General features: G+C 37.3%; 1 long non-coding RNA gene across 1 annotated transcript; it reads right to left on the reverse strand.

Moving 5' to 3' along the window:
- Window positions 1-12,579: 12,579 nt before the first annotated feature.
- LOC118971404 (uncharacterized) lies at window positions 12,580-17,850 on the reverse strand. The gene is made up of 3 exons (XR_005059820.2): window positions 15,561-17,850; window positions 14,651-14,757; window positions 12,580-12,865 (listed from the first exon to the last, which is right to left on the reverse strand). It is a non-coding gene; the product is annotated as an uncharacterized lncRNA (long non-coding RNA).
- Window positions 17,851-19,414: the final 1,564 nt, after the last annotated feature.

Genomic DNA, 19,414 nt, shown 5'->3' on the forward strand with positions numbered 1-19,414 from the left:
ACTTAATGTATCACAAGAAGTGCAGCTTAGCATATTGGTTAAAAGCCTGGACTCTAGAGTCAGACTGAAAGGTATTCCTTTCCTGTCTCCACTGTTTGTAAAATAGTGTCTTCATCTGTAAAATGGAGTTAAGGATAGTTTCATATCATATCACAAGACATATCAATCTTATCATAATCATGTAAGGATTAATTGGAATATTTCATATAAAATACTGAGCCTCCTGCCTGTCACCAGATGAGCACGTAATAAATGTTGGCTAAAACTACCATGGCTACTCCTACCACTGCTGTTTGTTTTCGCAATTTTCCCACTGAAGCATTCAAAAGCTATCTCTGTAATTTAAAAAGATGTCCCTGTAATTTCCTGTCCCAGATGACTTTATCTTGCCATGGTCACTCATCTTGAACTTCAAAGACTTTAGTTGGCCTGGGGCTTTAAATGGTAGCTCTATCCTGGACTCACCCAGATTTAACCTTAATCATTAATTCCCCCCATTCCACTTCAAAAAGAAAAAAAACTTTTTATTAAAATAACTAAGCTAGACTTCAGTAAACATTAACAAGGACTAAAACCAATAATGCTTTTAGCTTTAGTAAACCAAATACTTAAGATACAATTACATTTTCCTTTCTTGTTCTAAGCATGCCTTTATCAGCTTATTTTCAACTGGTCTTTATACACAAGCAGCTCTTCCTGATAGTTCTATAATTTAAAATATATATTCTATTATTCACACTTTGATAAATGATGAAAGGCGTTTTAAACAACTTCTTATATTTAAAATCTTTTAGTTATAAATTAAAGATAAAATATAACAGGGAATATAAATCAAATTGTTCATAGACATGACTTATTACTAACTTTAAAGGACTTAGAGAATGAGAAACTGAAAACATAGAGGGAATTGATTTATGATTTTCATGAAGTTTCTTCTGATAATATATTCATGAACATCACCATCACTGTAGCCATGAAAAACTAGAAAAAGGAAACAAACATTCAACTTACACGGAAACAACTCATTTTCTATTTTAGGTGGAAGGCTATTGTATGTGTATTCACAATATATATATTTGTGCTTAGTCAACATAGGAAATGTATTGTCAATAAATTGAATTAGAGTGCATGTACAATTTGTCAACATAGCCAGAAGATTTATGAGAGTAAAAGGCGGTGTTGTTAGTCATCATGTCAGGAAACATGTACATTGGAACTGCCCTGGATGACCAGAACATGCGGTCAGTGTGGTCCTCACTGTTTGAAGGGATAAGGTGTCACCTGGTAGGGAAAGCTGGAGGGAGATGATGGAAGGTGCTAACACTGCCCTATCTTAAAGCTAACTCCACCTCTGTATTTACCATTTCCCTAAGCTGGTGTCAAAGTGTCTTTCAAAGAGTTGCTTGGGTCTGGGTTTCAGACTAACTTAGAACAGAAACCCAAAGAAGAAAGAACTAGAAGCCTTGGGATACTCATTGTCACTCCTCCCACTCTCATGATTATCTTCTTTCACATTCTGCTTCTGATGTAATTTCACACACATTTATTATTCAACAAACTTTACTTGAGCATCTTTATATACTAAATACATTTAGGAATGAATAAGAATCCTTAAGGAGCAGCAAATCATATAGAAGAGAGAGACTGAAACATGAGGATTTACCATACTCTCAAATCAGTGTTGACCTTGCTTATAATATAAGTGGAGGTTTGGAAATGTATTTGCAAGGTTGAATGACACAGCATTCAGGACGGAGTATCTAAGAAAATCTCATGGAATAAGAGAAGCACTTATAGAAGGTGTACCCCAAAAATAAGAACCAATGGTCTAGGCATTCTAGGAAGAGGAAACAAAATTAAAAGGGCCAGAGACTTAAAACCTTGGTGCTGAAGAAAACTAGAGCATCTTGATGTAATAATATAGGGTGCTACTGATGGTACAGTGATGGTCAAAGTGGACAGAAAGGTTTTGGGAATCATGAAAGATTTTGTTTGCCCTTCCAAGGAGTTTAGATTTTAACCTATCTGGAAAGGAAGCCATGGAACTGTTTAAGCAAAATAGGCATGATTTGATTTATTTACCAGAAGACATGTATGTATGTATGTGTATATACATATATATATATATGTATATATGTATGTGTGTGTATACATATATACATATATATATTTCTAGGTTCAGTGCACTTTTAAGGTTGAGAATCACTGAGATAGGAAAGTTCTTAAATTAAAATTAGGAGGTAAATATGAGAGATTGGAGGAAAAAACCGCTGGAATATGGTGATAGATTGGAAGGTGAAGGAGTGAAGTACAGCGATGCATGAAGATACCATATATCTGAGTTTTCTGGCTTGGCTACTGGATTCTACCAGATTGATTTCAATGATATTAAACTGTACCAGACAATGTTTCAGAACAAGATATTTCTCAAAAATTTTTTTAAAAGATAGTTAAATAAATACTACTTTAACAAGACTGGACTTTATGTGGTGGTAGAACAGGAATTTGAAAGATGTTGACCTTGTCAGTTTTTGGTTCTAAGAATGCGTTTCCTTCACAGCCTCTCTTTGGCATGCGCAGGAGGACAGAGATGCCACTTTGGTGATGCACAGATAAAACAATTCCAAAACGCCCCTCTGAACAAGATACTGCAGACTGATATGTTATGCACTTATTGGTGGAATTTGTGACAGACTGTTTTTCTTTTTTATTTAGTAATGAGTTGTAAGAAGAGGATGCAGGATGCCAAATGGTGTCTTTTCTGTTTTCCAGATTTGGGAAACAGCTAATAACCACAACTGAGCACAACAGGTCTGATACTAAAAAAATACAATGCCTGTCTTTTCTGCTTACTACCAAATGTCTAATGATGTCTTTGACAAGGAGAACAGTGTTCTGTTTTCCCCTACACATCATTCTCTGATGTGAAGAGAGAAGCAGGAGAGAGAGAGTGGAGCTGAAGGAATACAGTAATAATTAGAAACAGATAATGTTTACTATATTCTACAAACCATTCAAAACACATCTAATTTTATTCTCCTAACAGCCCTTTAAAGTGAGAAATATTATTATCCTCCCTTTTCATAAGAAAGTGGAGGCATAGAGAACTTAAAAAGTTTTCTCAAGGCCACACAGCTTACAGTAATAGCAGAACTGGAATAGGGCAATGCATCTGTGCTCCAAAGTCAACACTTAACCAGTACCCAGGGGTGGCCTACATCCACACCGTTGGGCACAGCAGGGATTTATTTCCCTGGGACAAATGGACATTGCGTAAGTTGCCTGGGAGTTACACCAGTTTACAATGCCCAGGAAGAGGGTTGCTGGTAAAGCCCATCTCCATATGTTTAAGAGAAGAAGCCTGTGATGAGAGAAAGGTTGAGGATCACTGGAAAAGGATTCTGGAGAAGATCCTGGAGGAGGTGATTCCAGCTAAGGTTCTAGAAAAGGATGAAAGGATTTCCTTTTACCAGTAAAAAGGACAAGAGGTAAGGATGCAGATAACATTTCAGACACATGTTGGAAACTAAGGTTGGTTTACTTCTGGTGAAGCAGGAAGCAAAACCCGTGCTGAGTGAAAAGCCAGGAGTGGTTTGGGGTGGTGATAGCTGGGCTCCCCTCAAAGGCTGCTCAACAGGCTTAGCAGCAGAAGAGGCAGGACTGGCCACATGGCTAGTGGCTGCCTAGGTTAGGGTGATGGCCAAAATGAAAGCAGGATTCCTTTTCCAGAGATTGTTAAGAATTTCAAGCAACAATAGCCCAGCAATGAAACAAGCACAAGCACGAGGCCCTTCTGAGTAGGGGGCCCAGACAGACTGTGGAGGTCACACACCCTGATCACAGGTCACAAGGGAAAGGACTCTATACACATCTATGCTGCCATCAGCCTGAATCAACACAGACCAGACTTCTGACACCCTCCACTCCTTCTAAACAAAAATCTCTCTTCATGGTGAAGAACAGAGACAGGGGGTAAGTAAATTTCCTCTGGTCACAGGCAGTTTTCTATCTCTTTACTTTGTGGCTGAGTGAAATAATTACTTTCCTCTTTCTTTAACAGAGAATGTTGGTTTTTATTTGTGAGCAAGCCTTGTTAATTATACCAAAGTCTTTTCCTAAATTTCCCTATAGTAGTAACATCAGATGAATTATCATCTTAAAAAATAATTCTTTCTTAAAACAGAGATCACATTTTTTAATAATATAATTTATTTCATTTTAAGAGATTAGAGAATATCATCACTAGGAAACAAAAAAAAGGCATTTTTGTGAAAGAACTTTGAAACTAGTCCATTTCCTATATTCATGTACAGGTTAAGTGAATTACAAGTCATATAGTATAAACATTACATAGCAGGTTTCAAATTTTATTTAATTTCAGAAAATTGACATTTTATCTGGGAATTTCCTTCCACCATTAATCTCACCTCCTTATCAAAAAAAACGTGTTTTTCCAAATAGAAAATTTTTTCATCATTAGTTGGAAATATTTGTTTTAGAGATAATAAAATAATCAAATATTTGTTTAAATACTTGAGCAACCTGACTTGTATATATAATTCTTATAATTACTTCTGTTGCCATGACTCTCAAGATACTGAGCCCTGGTTACATTTTTCAAAATATTTGTTTTATCAGACTATCTGAAATTGTTTTAAATGTGGTTGTTGAGATTTTGTGGCAGCCAAAATGCACATGAAGAAACTTTTTCAAAATAAATAAAATTATAGAAGTAAAAAGAAACAAGTAGTAACTTTTGGTCCTCTCTCCTGTCTTAAGAAAATTTGCTAGTATAAATATATAATTTTCAAAAATCTTTAGGAATGTAAACTATAGCTGTTTGATTTTATATGTACCTCATAGAAAACGTCATGGAGTCAGGCACAGATCAAACCTTGAGCCTACTTATTATTATATTTATACTTTCAGAAGTTTGTCAAGGTCTATGACCCTATTTATTCATATGTGTAATAAATATTTCATTCCTGAAATGATTATAGAATCACCTTAGAAAGTGTAAACCATAGACAGAGACAAGCTATTTACATCACCCAATGTTCTAACCCTAACTTCAATACAGTAAAGGGAATTGGACATATGACCTCCCTGAGCCAGTCCATAAGCATTAAGCATATAATAATAATAACAACAACACCTGCAGGGTTTACATGAGGATTGGATGAGATTACATTATTTAAAATATGTTACTCAAGAGATTGGCTTAAAGATGGCAGCATGAGAGGTGAGACAGAAATCTACTCCCAAAACCACATACAATTTGAAAATATAGAAAATATAACTAATCCTGAAAGAGCAACAGGAAAGAAGGCTGCTGCAGACTGCCTACACCTGGGGAAAAGAGCAGACCTCACAGAAAAGGGTAAAATACCAAAGCCACAATCCAGTGGGATCTAAGCCCTTCCCAAACCCAGCTCACAGGCAGGAGGAAGAGAAATGCATTGGGGAGGGGGTGGAGGCCTAGGACTCCTGAACACCAAGCCCTAGAGATCTGTTCTGGGAGCACAAACCTACATTACATGGTGCTCTGGAGATTAGTGGAGTTGGAAAGCTAAGACAGGTGGAACACTTGGAGAGACAGAGATTCCAGCTGCTTGTGGAGAACAGGTACCCATAACAGCTGCTCTGGGACAAAAGAAAGGCAGGCACTCTGAGACTTCCTAGCAGTGAGAGGGCTGCTAAAGGGACAAGGATTGCACAGAGCTTGCCGCTCAGGAGAAAGGACAAGTGTACTCAGTTTAGAAGGTTGGGAACTTTCAGGAGCTTCAGGCACTACACCCTCTGTCTGGCAACACAGCTCCAAGGCCTCCCACTACAATACACAGCATGCCGCTCCTTCCTCCTGGCGAGCACTGGCTTGCAAATATGCTGCCCCTGCCATAAAGCCAGGCAAGCCAGATGGCGGCCCCACCTACAGCAGCTACAAGTGGATAGCATAGAGGCTTCTCCCTGTGCACTCAGCCCATGAGCATAAGCAGTGGAGACAGGCACAGCAGCCGGGAAGCAGGAAAGAGCTCTTTACTTCTTGGAAGGCACCAGCGCCGCTCACCTGTGTCCCCTGCCATCATTCCAGGTGCTGAGCAGCTCCAGAAAGTAGAGTTTCTGGGCACTAGAGGGCGCCACCTACAAATACAAAACGTCAAAGGAATCTAGTTCAAACCAAAATCCCACAAACACCAGAAAGAGGGCCAAGTGAAACTGAACTCACTCTTCCTGTTTTTATTTAGTCAAAATAAAACATGCTCATGGAGCTACAGAAAAATATTCAAGACCTCAGGGAGGAATTCAAGAAAGAGATAGGAACTTTGAAAAATACAGTATCCAAAATGAAACATAAAATGGAGGGATTTGAAAGCAGATTAGATGAAGTAGAGGAGATGGTAAAAGAAATGGAAATTAGAGAACAGGAATACAAAGAAGATGTGGCACAGAGAGAGAAAAGGATCTCTAGGAATGAAAGAATATTAAGAGAACTGCGTGACCAATCCAAACAGAACAATATTTGCATTATAGGGGTACCAGAAGAAGAGAGAGAAAAAAGGAATAGAAATTATCTTTCAGGAGGTAATTCCTGAAAAGTTCTACAATCTGGGGAGAGAGGTAGTCTCTCAGGCCATGGAAGTGCACAGATCTCCCAACACAAAGGAACCAAGGAGGATATAACACCAAAACATATAATAATTAAAATGGCAAAGATCAAGGATAAGAACAGACTATTAAAAGCAGCCAGAGAGAGAAAAAAGATCACATACAAAGGAAAACCCATCAGGCTATCATCAGACTTCTTAACAGAAACTTACAGGCCAGAAGGGAGTGGCATGATATATTTAATGCAATGAAACAGAAGGGCCTCCAACCAAGAATACTCTATGTTGCAAGACTATCATTTAAATTTGAAGGAGGGATTAAACAGTTTCCAGATGAGCAAAAGTTGAGAGAATTTACCTCCCACAGCCATCTACAGGGTATTTTGGAAGGCCTGCTATAGATGGAATTGTTTCTAAGGCTAAATAGCTGTCACCAGAGAAAATAAAACCATAGTAAAGGAAGTAGACCAATTAATTACTAAACAAATGCAAAATTAAATCAACTACCCCCAAAGTCATTCAAGGGATAGACAAAGAGTATAGAATATGATATCTAATATATAAAGAATGGAGGAGGAAGAAAAAGGAGGAAAAGAAAAAAGGAACTCTAGACTGTGTTTGTGATAGTGTACTAAGTGAGTTAAGTTAGACTGTTAGATAGCAAAGAAGCTACCCTTGAACCTTTGGTAACCATGAATCTAAAGCCTGCAATGGCAATAAGTACATCTCTATCAATGATCACCCTAAATGTAAATGGTCTGAATGGACCAATCAAAAGATATAGAGTTATTGAATTGCTAAAAAAAACCCAGACCCATCTATAAGCTGCCTGCAGGAGACTCACTTCAAACCCAAAGACATACACAGACTGAAAGTGAAGGGATGTAAAAAGGTATTTCATGCAACTAAGAGGGAGAAAAAAGCAGAAGTTGCAGTACTTATATCAACAAAATAGACTTCAAAACAAAGAAAGTAACAAAAAGAAGGACACTTCATAATGATTAAGTGATCAGTCCAACAAGAGGGTATAACCATTATAAATATCCATGCACCTAACATAGGAGCACATAAATATGTGTAACAAATTCTAACAAAATTAAAGGGGGAAAGAGAATGCACTGCATTCATTTTAGGTGTCTTCAACACACCATTCACTCCAAAGGAAAGATCTACCAGAGAGAAAATAAGTAAGGAGACAGAGGCACTGAGCAACACATTAAAACAGATGGACCTAATAGACATCTATAGAACTCTACACCCAAAAGCAGCAGGATACACATTCTTCTCAAGTGCACATAGAACATTTTCAAGAATAGATCATATATCAGTCCACAAAAAGAGCCTCAGTAAATTCAGAAGGACTGAAATTGTACCAACCAGCTTCTCAGACCACAAAGGTATGAAAATAGAAATAATTATGCAAAGAAAACAAAAAAGCTTAGAAACACATGGAGGCTTAACAATATGCTCCTAAATAATCAATTGATCAATGACCAAATAAAAACAGAGATTAAGCAATATATGGAGACAATGAAAACAATAACTCAACACCACAAAATCTATGGGAAGCAGAGAAGATCGTGCTAAGAGGGAAGTATATTGTAATATAGGCTTACCTCAGGACAGAAGAATAATCCCATATGATCAGCCTAAACTCACAATTAATGAAGCTAGAAAAAGAAGGACAAATGAGGCCCAAAGTCAGTAGAAGAAAGGATATAATAAAGATCAAAGCATAAATAAATATAATTGAGACAAATAAAACAATAGAAAGAATCAATGAAAGCAGAAGCTGGTTCCATAATGGTAATCACAATGTTTTTTCATGTGAAACCTTAATTTAAAAAATTAATGAATAATAAAATAAATTTTAAAAATGAAAAATAAAGTAACTGATAAGAATTCAAAAAATAAAATGTGTTGCTTAACTCTAAGCAGATATATAGATAGAAGATAGATGATAGATGATAGATAGATAGATAGATAGATAGATAGATAGATAGATAGATAGATAGATAATAGATAGATGAGAGATGATGGATTGACTGATGATAGATAGATAGATAGATAGATAGATAGATAGATAGATAGATAGATAGATAGATAGATAGATAGATAGATAGATAGATATGATAGATGGGGATATGATGCTATGGGCACACAATTTGTACTCTCAGGAATTCTCAGTGTAATATGGATTCACAATAACTATAGCATATGGGAAGACTACAACTGCCCAAACAGTAGTATATGGGAACAATGCAGACTGATAACTTGTTTTTCTAAAACACATGCCTGAACTAGCTAAGAAGAAATCAGGAACAAAGTTCAGCATCCTAATCTGATTAGCTCATGTTGTAGAAAAATAAATATTATCACTCAGCAAGTATTGTTAGGTCAAGCAGGACCATCTACACAATTTGTAGGGCCCATTACAAATTTAAAATGTAGGTTTCTTGGTTAAAATTATTCATAATTTCAAAACAGTGAGAGTTCAGCATTAAGCCAAGTGCAGGAGCCATTCTAAACTCAGAGTCCCATGTGACTGCACAGATCATAAACCGATAAACCCAATCTGAGTACTAGCAAGAAATTGACCCTGGATGATCCCAACAGCAATTATTACATGTCCAAGAATATTGCATACAAGCCTCAAAGCAGCACAGAAAGAACTATCATGCAAAATTCCAACCTTGTATTAGCCTACTGACGATACCATTGCCATGTGCTATAGCTATGCAGCTGCCCCCATAGACTGGAGAATTTAACTTTATTACAACCAATGTTAAGTAAAGGCAAAAATTCCCTATAGTCTCTGAATTTATGAGGGTCTCCACCTCCTGAGTCAGTTTCTGAGGTAGAAACATCCAATTGACAGAGCCTAATTCACTAATTACTGGGAATACTAGGAAAGCAAGTAATGCATTTTCCTCATATGGCAAGTGACCTATGTCTCCCAGCAGGTCACATAAAATAGGAAATTCCCCAAACATAAGGAGGAGGATGTGCTAGGCAGCTAAAAAAAAACAAAAGTCCATTAGAGAAATAAAATACTTTTCTCAGGCAGATAAAGTTATGAAGCTTGGTATACTTGTTTGTTTCACTCTGAAACTCACAAGTTTATCTTAGAAGGAAGACCCTGAGAGTAATATATATGTACAATACAAAATATATACACAGGCACTCTTTCTTTCCAACATCTTTCCATTAGAAACCACCATCCACAATTTGTTTTCAACATTTTCTGAAAAATAAGATTGATCTGAAGTCATTCCCTTCTTCTGAACAAACTCATCATTTGTCAGTTGCCGTGATAATGCACTGTTGTTCACTGTCCATCCTTACACTTTTTCCAGATTATATTCTCTTAGCCCAGTCATGTAATTCTGATGGAGCTGCCCATCACCCTCTCATACTTCTATATTCATTTTAATGGCAATGAGCCCCAAACCTAGCCAAGTGGTCCTAGCCACAGTGGTCTGATACGGACACTTTCAAACTTTAATGTAGACACCAACCAACCAGGAATTTTTAATAAGCAGATTCTGACTCAGTAGATGTGCGTACACCTGAGAGTCTGCATTACTAACAAACTGACAGATGATGCCTCTGCTGCTGATCTATGGACAATTCTGAGAGCATCAAGGACCTAGATATCTCCTGAGACCCAGGGCTGTGCACGCTAACAAAAGCAAGCCAGTAAGTCAGCCTATAGAAAGTCAAGGTAAGAGCAAGAATGACCATTTAGTTTCATCTTCCAGCTAACGGCACCTGGGGCCAGTTCCTCCTCACTCCAGACACACAGGCCAATAAATCCATGTTTTATTTAAATAATCCTGAGTTTGATATCTTCACTTGCAATTAAAAGAATACATAAACTATGAACTTTTTCAGATACAATTTTACATAGTCCAAGCTGTCCTGGACAAGTTAATCCTCATTTGCTGTATTTGCAACCTACCTACCTTAAAGAATTTTGAATTCTGATTCATGTTTATAAGAAACAACTATAAATAAATATATAATTGCTGAATTACATTTTACATGTTTGAAATTGACTTATTTTTGTTATATTAATAATTATCTAAGTAAAGCTAATACAGTATCTAAGGCTTCTCTTTGACTGATTGAGTAGACAAATGGTCTGCATTCAAAATTTCTATTCCCTCTCTGCTAGCTTACTGTAAGTGTTTCTCTACTGACTTCTTTGTAGGTGACTACATCTCTGGAACCAGGAAAAGGAGTACCATATAGCCCCAGTCTTTTGAGGGTACAGACATTTCTAAAGCAAAACTAGTATTTTAAATAATATGCTGATAGGTCCAAAAATTCCACCAAGTTCATATGTGTTTACAAACTACACTTATCCATAAAAATCTAACTTTACACTTTTAAAATTAGGTTCTCTATTAACTGCATTGTGGATTAAATCCGTCCTCCTCTGTCCACATGGCATATAATATCAATCACCATTGGAGAATTAGATGCATGGCAATTTTTAAGACAAGGTTAAGTAAACACTTGGAGAAGTCTTCCTAAAGAAAAAAGACTCATTGTTTAGAGAGGAGAAAATGTCACAGCTCTCTGAGACAAATGGAATAAACATTCCCATTACAAGTACAAATAGTAGAGTGATTAGCAAATTCACAAAGCATTGCTACTATGCTTTATTAAAGCAATTTATTTTTAGGCCAAGCAGCAGTTACTAGAAAAATCATTTTCTGAGGCTAACATTAAAACAAGACAGCAAAACAACTTCACCAGATAAGTCAGCCCTAATACAGAGCCTTTATACAGTTTTTCCTCATAGAGTCCTTGTCTGTTCCCTTGGGCCCCCATAAGGTGTTTCACATGGGCTCCCATAGCATTCCTTACTTCCCCCATCATCTACAGAGCCACACAACACTCATTCGCTTTGCTGAATCCCTCCCTGTCTCTCCCCACACCCCTCTGCACGGTTAAGTGTTTAGCAGAAAGTTAGTGTTTTAAATATTTTATTTACTACATTGACAAGAAAGTTGGAATATGCTTTATTACAACCAATTTAATTCAAATGTGAGAAGCACCTTCACTTTTAAGTTGCTTGCATAGTGCTAATGCAATCTGCTTTGAGTAAATTTCATACATCACCAAGTATGTATGAGCATGAAAAGTTTTATTTTTTTCTATAAAAAAATAAATCTACCCATGCTGTTGAATTTGGCTAAAAAAATCATGGGTGTTGTACTGGCCTTTAAAAACCTTCAAATCCAAAGTCATAACCAAATGTTTAATACTATCAAAGAAATAAAAAACAGGTAAAACCTTTTAAGCACTGTCCCAGGTAAAGAAACGTTTTCTCTGCTATGATATATCAACAACTACCACTAGGGGGTGCTTCATCTCTTCTTATTCCTAGTAAATGACTGCCGCAGTGAAGGCAAATACCCGTTGATTACTTCCATTCTTCATTGCATGTGAAAGTTTATCCTGAAGTATTTAACATCTACCAGCTAACGATTTTGTTTATTGAATACTAGTCAATCTACTCTAAAATGATGACTTTCCTTGATGGAAGTTAATTTTACACGTAACTTTCTTTTCCCATTTCCATTGTTCCACTGACATAAGAAAACATTATATTCAGAATCCAAAGTAATAGGATTTTCCATTCAAAAAACATAACAATTATTGCATATGCCTAAAGATATTAAGAAAAAAAAGATTTAGCTACTATCTTTAACTTGATGAGTTTAACTTTAACTCTCTTTAACTTTCCCAAACTTCATCAATGCATGGCAACCTTAGTGTCTCAGTAACTTTTTCATGATGTCACGGGACAAAAATAAATACCTGGAGTTTTGTTTGTTAAGTAGTTAGGTTTATCAAGTTAAAAAGTATTTAGGTTCTAACAACTTACTAGATGTTTGGGGGGAAAAATACACATAAACAGAAAGGAAAAACAGTATTTTATTTCATCATTCCACACCTACTCTATTAATTATCTATAGCTGCCTAACAAATCAGTGTTTTGAACATTTATTATTGCACCATTTCCATGTGTTGGAAATCCCAGAGGGGCTTAGCTGGGTATGTCTCAGAACCTCTCCTGAGGTGGTCGTCGGGGCCGGGATGCGCACTGAGGCTGGAGGAGCCACCACGGAGATGGCTCATTTACACAGCTACTGGCGGGAAGTCTCATTTCCCTGGTGGCTGTTGGAAAACAGGCTCAGTTCCAGGCCCCTCTGTAGAGCTGCTTGAATATCTTCACAACATGGCAACTGGCTCCCCCAAAAGTGAGTGATCCAAGGAAGAAAGCAAAGAGGAAGTTGCGGTGCCTTTCATGACTTTGATTGGTGATCACACACCACCATTTCTGCCATATTTTGTTTTTTAGAAGCTAGTTTCTAAGCTCAGTCCATACTCAAGGGAGAAGAATTAGGCTCCATCCCTTAAAAAATAATTATCAAGTAATTTTTGATACATTTTAAGACTTACTACACTTACTAGAGATGTGTGTAAACCTGTTGGGCACTGTAGTGGTTAATGTAAGTGTCAAGTTGACAAGGCTAAGGGATGCCCAGAGAAGTGGTAAAAGCATTATTTCTGGGTGTGTCTGTAAGATTGTTTCTGGAAGAGATTAGCATTTAAATCATAGACAAAGTAAAGAAGATAGCCCTCCCAATTAAGTGGACACCATCCAGTCTACTGAGAGCCTGAATAGATCACAAAGGTGCAGAAAAGACAAATTTGCTCCCTCGGTCAGATATCCATCTTCTCCTGCTCTCAGACATTAGTACCTATTGGTTCTTGGGCCTCTGGACTTGAACTGGGACTTAAACCATTGGATTCCTGGTTCTCAAGCCTTTAGGATAGGACTGGAATTATACCACAGGTTTTCCTGGGCCTCCAGTTTACAGACAGGCAGACCATGGAAATTTTCAGCCTCCATAATCATATAAGCCAATTCCTCCTAATAAATCTCTTTCAACATGTATATATATCCTATTAGTCCTGTTTCTACAGAGAACCCTAATATAGGCACTGTACTCTCAATCTTAGGAATCAGATTAGAAACCACCACCCTTATTTCCTGATACACACTGATTTTCATGTGCTATTTGCTTTTTATCACAGCAGCCACTGAACACTCAGCTTCAGAGTGATATGCCTTCTATAAAGCCATGTAGCACAATGTAGATTGAAACAGTAAACTCTCTTGAGCTATAAATTCATGCAGTGGCTGACAGATGCTGAGTTTCCCTCAAAATTTTAAAAAATATCATATGTCCACTTTAGCTCACTGAGGGCCCCAGGACTGCCTTAGTGTACAATTTGGAAAACACAGACTTAATAACCTTTTTCTCAGAGATGAAAATGAAGGTTGAGCATATGTTTCAAAAAGCCTTTCTAGGCATTTCAACAGTTTCCCTATTATTCACACCCAGGGAGATGATAAAAGGAAAATGAGGAGGCTGTTTCTATCCATGGTGTTGAAATAGAAAGTTTTGTGTTATTACAAATGGTTGTGGAATGCAAAACATTCAAAGGGCAGAATATTTTTCCTCTGTCTATTTTAGCCAAAATCAGCTGGATATGAAGAAAAAGCAATCCAAGAATGATAAACACAACTTTTGAAAAGTTGTTTGAAAAAAAATTAGTATTCAAGAAGTAATTCCTTCCTTTTCATTAAAAAAAAAAGAAAAACTTCTTATTCTCCTTTCCTGCTATAATGTTATATTACTGTAGGACTGGAGTCTGTGTCAAATGATTAGAGTACATCTACTTCCTTACTCATAGGAAGTTAGTCCTCACTAAAAGAAAGCTCAGATAATGAAAGGTCTTCCAATTAGCAGACAGAAAAACAAAACAAAAAACCATGTCTCTCAACTCCTTCCTAAAATATCACAAAAATAACAAAAAATAATTTTTTGAAGGAATAATCCCACAAAAACACAAAGAAAGAAGACATGATGATAATAACTAGTGATTATGGCCCACAAATACTGGAAGATGAAAGCTGTGGTATGTGGGGCGGGTTTCAGCTTCTCTGCTCTGCTAAGTACCTGAAGAAGAAAATGCCAACTATATGTCAGCTGAGTTATGCCACAGAAACTCTGAACATATCCATCAATAGAGGAACCATGGGCTTCTGAAGGCATTAGATTTGCACCTAAGGGTAAAAACAGAAGAATTTGTTAAAAGTCTGAATAAGAAATAGACTCATTAGTCCATGCAGGCAGGCACGTGCCTACACACCACAGAAGACAGTGGGTTCCCTGTGGATAACGGAGATGTTCACTGAGTTCACTGTCAGAAGTGAAATCTCTAGTCCCCTTCCACACACTGGACTCTGAGAAAGCTGACCATCAGGGTTACACTCCATCATGTGAGACAGTGGAGGAAGTTTTCTAAGGAAACTGTCTAGCCCTCTAAATATGGACAGCCAGATGTCCCACAAGACAGCCACCTCCCGCCTGATCACTCCACAATGAAATCTCACACTTGATAAGCTAGATGTGAATGCAGAACTGCCAACCAAAATTTTAATGCCCCACTCTATTTTGAAACAACTTACATAAAAATTTCAGACCACAAGACCTCCTGTTTCCCTTGTACTCAGATTGCCAAATATTAACATTTTACCAAATATACATGACAGCCAACCCTTTCTATTTCTCTGTCTTTCCCACTGTGTATGTGTGTGTCAGATGTAATATACCCACTATCATTAGTTGTATGCTGAACCTTTTAAAGGAAAACTTCAGATATGATGTCCCATCACCTCTAAAAAGTCCACTGTATATTTCCCAAATCAAGGACAGTTTTCCATTCAAATTTTGCTAACTATTCAAACAGATTCTTTTTCCTTTCTGGTCTAGGGTTGAGCCATGGAATATGTGTTGCATTTACTTATGATATCTCTCTAGATCCTTTCAACCTGAAACAGTATTTCCCAGTCTTTGATGTCCTTACCAGTTTTAAAGAGTATAGGTTTCATATTCTGTAGGATGACCCTTGCAGCATGTCTCAGGGTCAGATGCAGGTTATGTAACCTTGACAGGAACACCATGGAAATCATGGTGTGCTTTTCTCAGTGCATCTCATCAGGGGTTTCAAACATAGCATGAAAAAAACAAAAGCAGGAATTAAGTCTGAGAAATTTGTCAAGAGTACTGGGAAGGAAATGAAGCCAGTTTATGATTACAAAGAACTAATGAGAGTCTGAGACTTTGCCCTACTTGCAAGTCGACAAATTAGCCTGCCACAGTTTATGGATGCTGGTAAAAGACACAAGTCTCCTAGACCAGAGGCAAAGGATTTTATTACTCACAAAGCAGCAGGCAACATGAGCTTCACAGTCACCCTGGCTCCCTGTGCCCTCCATGTCTCATGAGGGTGACAAGTGTGGCCCAGGTGGATGCTGCACATGCAGCGGGTTTGCACCACAGGTGAGGAACACTGAGCTCAGGGAACCCCAGGCCTTTCTAATGGGCTGAAAGCAAGCCTGCATGACCTTTGCCCAGGAGGGAGACATTCTCTTTACCATACTGGACAGCAAACAAACGGGTCCTGTGCCCTAGAGGAAGAAACTACCGCTATCTTCCAAGGCTGTGCAGAATGTAAAAGACCCATGGAGAATTATCTCCCAACCACCATGTGATGCACTTCTGAAAATAATTACGTGATCATAATAAACTCTGAACATTGACTTAACCAAAAATTGTGATTTAAATATTTTGGGAAAGGGAGAATGTGTTGAGGAAAGTGGAATCACATAAATCCTAATATTCTACAATAGAAAATTATTAGATAACATCTAAATGAAAATCAAGAAAAGGAAGTGAAAGTGTGCTATTTTTTAAAAAGGAGAAATAACTAAAGGGTTCAATGTGGTATTACCTACAACACAGTTTTCATGAGATGGGAAATTTGAAACAAGTAACTGCTTTTCTTCATCATAGCCTATTTGACATTTTAAACTATGCACATGATTATTTTCATTAAAGTTAAAGTACAATTTAAACAGAAAGAAAGAGATCCTGAGTCAAAAAGTTTTATTCCAATCATTAGATTACAGCTTTAGGAAATTTAATCTGCTCCAAATGTCTCCAAGGACCCTGAAAGAAATTCAGGCACTTGGTTTTTTGCAACAAAGGCATCTCAAAGGCATAAGGCAGCACCCATATGTTAAGGACCAGATATCCACTGCAGATCTACAGGACAAGCCCCTCAGACGTGGTAGGTGTGGCTGGATTCCACTAGAACTTTCATGGTGCTCAGTGATTACACACCCTCCTCTAAGGAGAGAGAAAACAGCTTCATTGCTGGTGTGGTGTCTGTAATAATCTCTCCCAGATCTCTGGACTGTATTCACAACAAAAGAAGCTTGACTTTGTGCAGCCCTCCAAGCTGTTAACTCTGTTAACTCTCAGGAGTCCCTCCATCTATGCCAGAAAATATGGATGAGAGCAGGGGTGAAGTGACATGAAAAAAAGATAATGGATTAAGAAGGATGCTAGTATGTTGGAATTTGAAATTCTATAAAGAGTCAAATATTATATTACTTCATTTAGTCTTTTCTTCCACAAATTGGTTCCTTGCATTTAAAAATAAAAGTGATGGGAGTGCATAAGGTAAAAAACAGAAGCTCCCAGGCTGTTAAAAGGAGGGAATGAATCAAGAAGAAGGAAGATGCAGAATGCATGAAAAGAAGATCTACGTAAGAAAGGTCTGAGGGACTCAACCACATAATGCAAATAGCGATCCCAGAATATGACTGCTGTGTCCCAGCATAGAGGACAACTGGTTCCAACTTGAACAGTCCAAAGACTCTGAAAGAAGTTTCCTCAGGTACAATGTAATAGCTAGAATATCCCAGATAATTGACAAAGACTTTATATTGAATAGCATGCTTTCCAAACTGGGGCATACTGACAGTGAATGTGGCCATTATTATTATTAAAACAAACCAAGAGACATCAAGTGGGATGATGGCCCCAACGGTATGAACAAAGCAATATGCAAGAAAGAAAAAGTAACAATAATTTGCTACATGGCAAACCTGTGAATATTCCTTATAATAATGTGAACACTGATTACTTTTTCAAAAAAAGGATAATATAACCAGAGTGGAAAAATAAGTGCATGGAAAAGGTACACAGGTGTGGTGGGAATGAGGAACAAAGGGATCTAAATCCTCATCTTCTGTTCAAAGCCATAAGAACTGATAGATAATGTATAAAAGTGAAAAATCAAGAAATAACAAAGTGCATGTTATTTAGAAACATAAAAGGTAAATACAAAACTCAGCAGCTAAAATGGATGAATTCTTTTCCTTGGGGAAAAGAAAATGGACAGAGCAAGAAATTGCCATTTTTCATAATTATTTGCCTCTTTAGGCTTTAAGTATTTATATCATTGATATAAATAAAAAGTTTTAAAAGGGAAAGATGGAAGAAAGGAAGGAAATAAGGGACAGGGAAAGAGCAATGTACCTATTTACCATCTGATATAACTAAGAATATTAATAGAAATGTCAAGTCTAAACTACAGTTGATAGGATTTTCCAAGGTATATTTATTTCGTCTTGGAAAGTTACACACAAACTTTCCAAGTGGATAAAGTGTTTAAAAGAAGTAACACTCCTTAATATTTACAGGAACAGGGAAATAAGCTAAAACTGAAATGATGCTGCAACATGCCTCAGAAATATGTATTCAGAAATAACTTACTCAGCAGCATTTGTTTCAAAGCCATGAACAGTGTATATATATATATATATTTTTTAATTTTCTTAGCTGAGTTTTCAGTTACCAACAGACATTACTAAGCAACCTGGAAAAGGAAATTGTGAAAGTAAAGGGGAAAAATACCCATCTACTCATACCTTTTCTTTGCTGTATTCTTGTGGCCGCTCCAACTTCACCCTGACAGATACTGTCATTTATGAAGACACCAACTGCCTGACTGTAATTTGATTTTTCAGGAATAGTAACCAACATGTTCTGATTAGAGCTATGGAAAATGTGGTGTAGATGACACCTCCTCATCATTGACTTGTCCTTTACAGGAGTTCAGGAAAAAGTCACATTGTCATTTCCACCAATAACACATTTTGCTCAAGATTCTGTATGGAAACTATATTCAAAGGCTTCTTGGTAGATGTATATCTCTGGGGCCCAAAACCCTCTTGTTATGGGTACACATTTTCTCACCTTCTCTGAGTACATTTACTTATAAATCCATGAGAACTTGATAGGTACAAAGAACTTCAACTGGTACCAATGCCTAATAAGGATCTATTTTTTATAGGACTCCACTATAAAACATTAACTAATTCAACTCAAGTCTAGTCTCAAAACTAGAAAAACAGCTTAACTTCATGTCAACAATTGCTGTAGGCTATGGGCTCCTCAAAGTACCACCTCTGCTTCTACCAGCACACTGGAAGCAGCATAGTAGGACAGGAAAAGGAGATGCATATAGGACTGAATTCTTACTCTGTGAGTGTCTAGTTGTGTAATTTCTGAGATACATAACCACTCTGAACCTCAGTCTCTTCACTGTAAAATAAAGAAGGTAAGGCCTTCTTTACTATGCTGTACAATACATAGTAAGTAACTTATTCAAGGGGGACACCCAACAAACACTAGAGCTCCCTTTCCTCTTATTTCTGGGGGCATGGGGAATGGATGTACAGATGTCATGTCTACTTTTCCTTTTCATGACCACATTCCACCCTCCCTCACTTTATTTTGGATACAAGAATAAAGTGAGGAAATTAGCCTATGAAAGGCCACTTTGTGAGCTTGCCCCAACGATATGAA

Source organism: Manis javanica, chromosome 3 (genome assembly GCF_040802235.1).
Source record: "Manis javanica isolate MJ-LG chromosome 3, MJ_LKY, whole genome shotgun sequence".
NCBI lineage: Eukaryota > Metazoa > Chordata > Mammalia > Pholidota > Manidae > Manis > Manis javanica.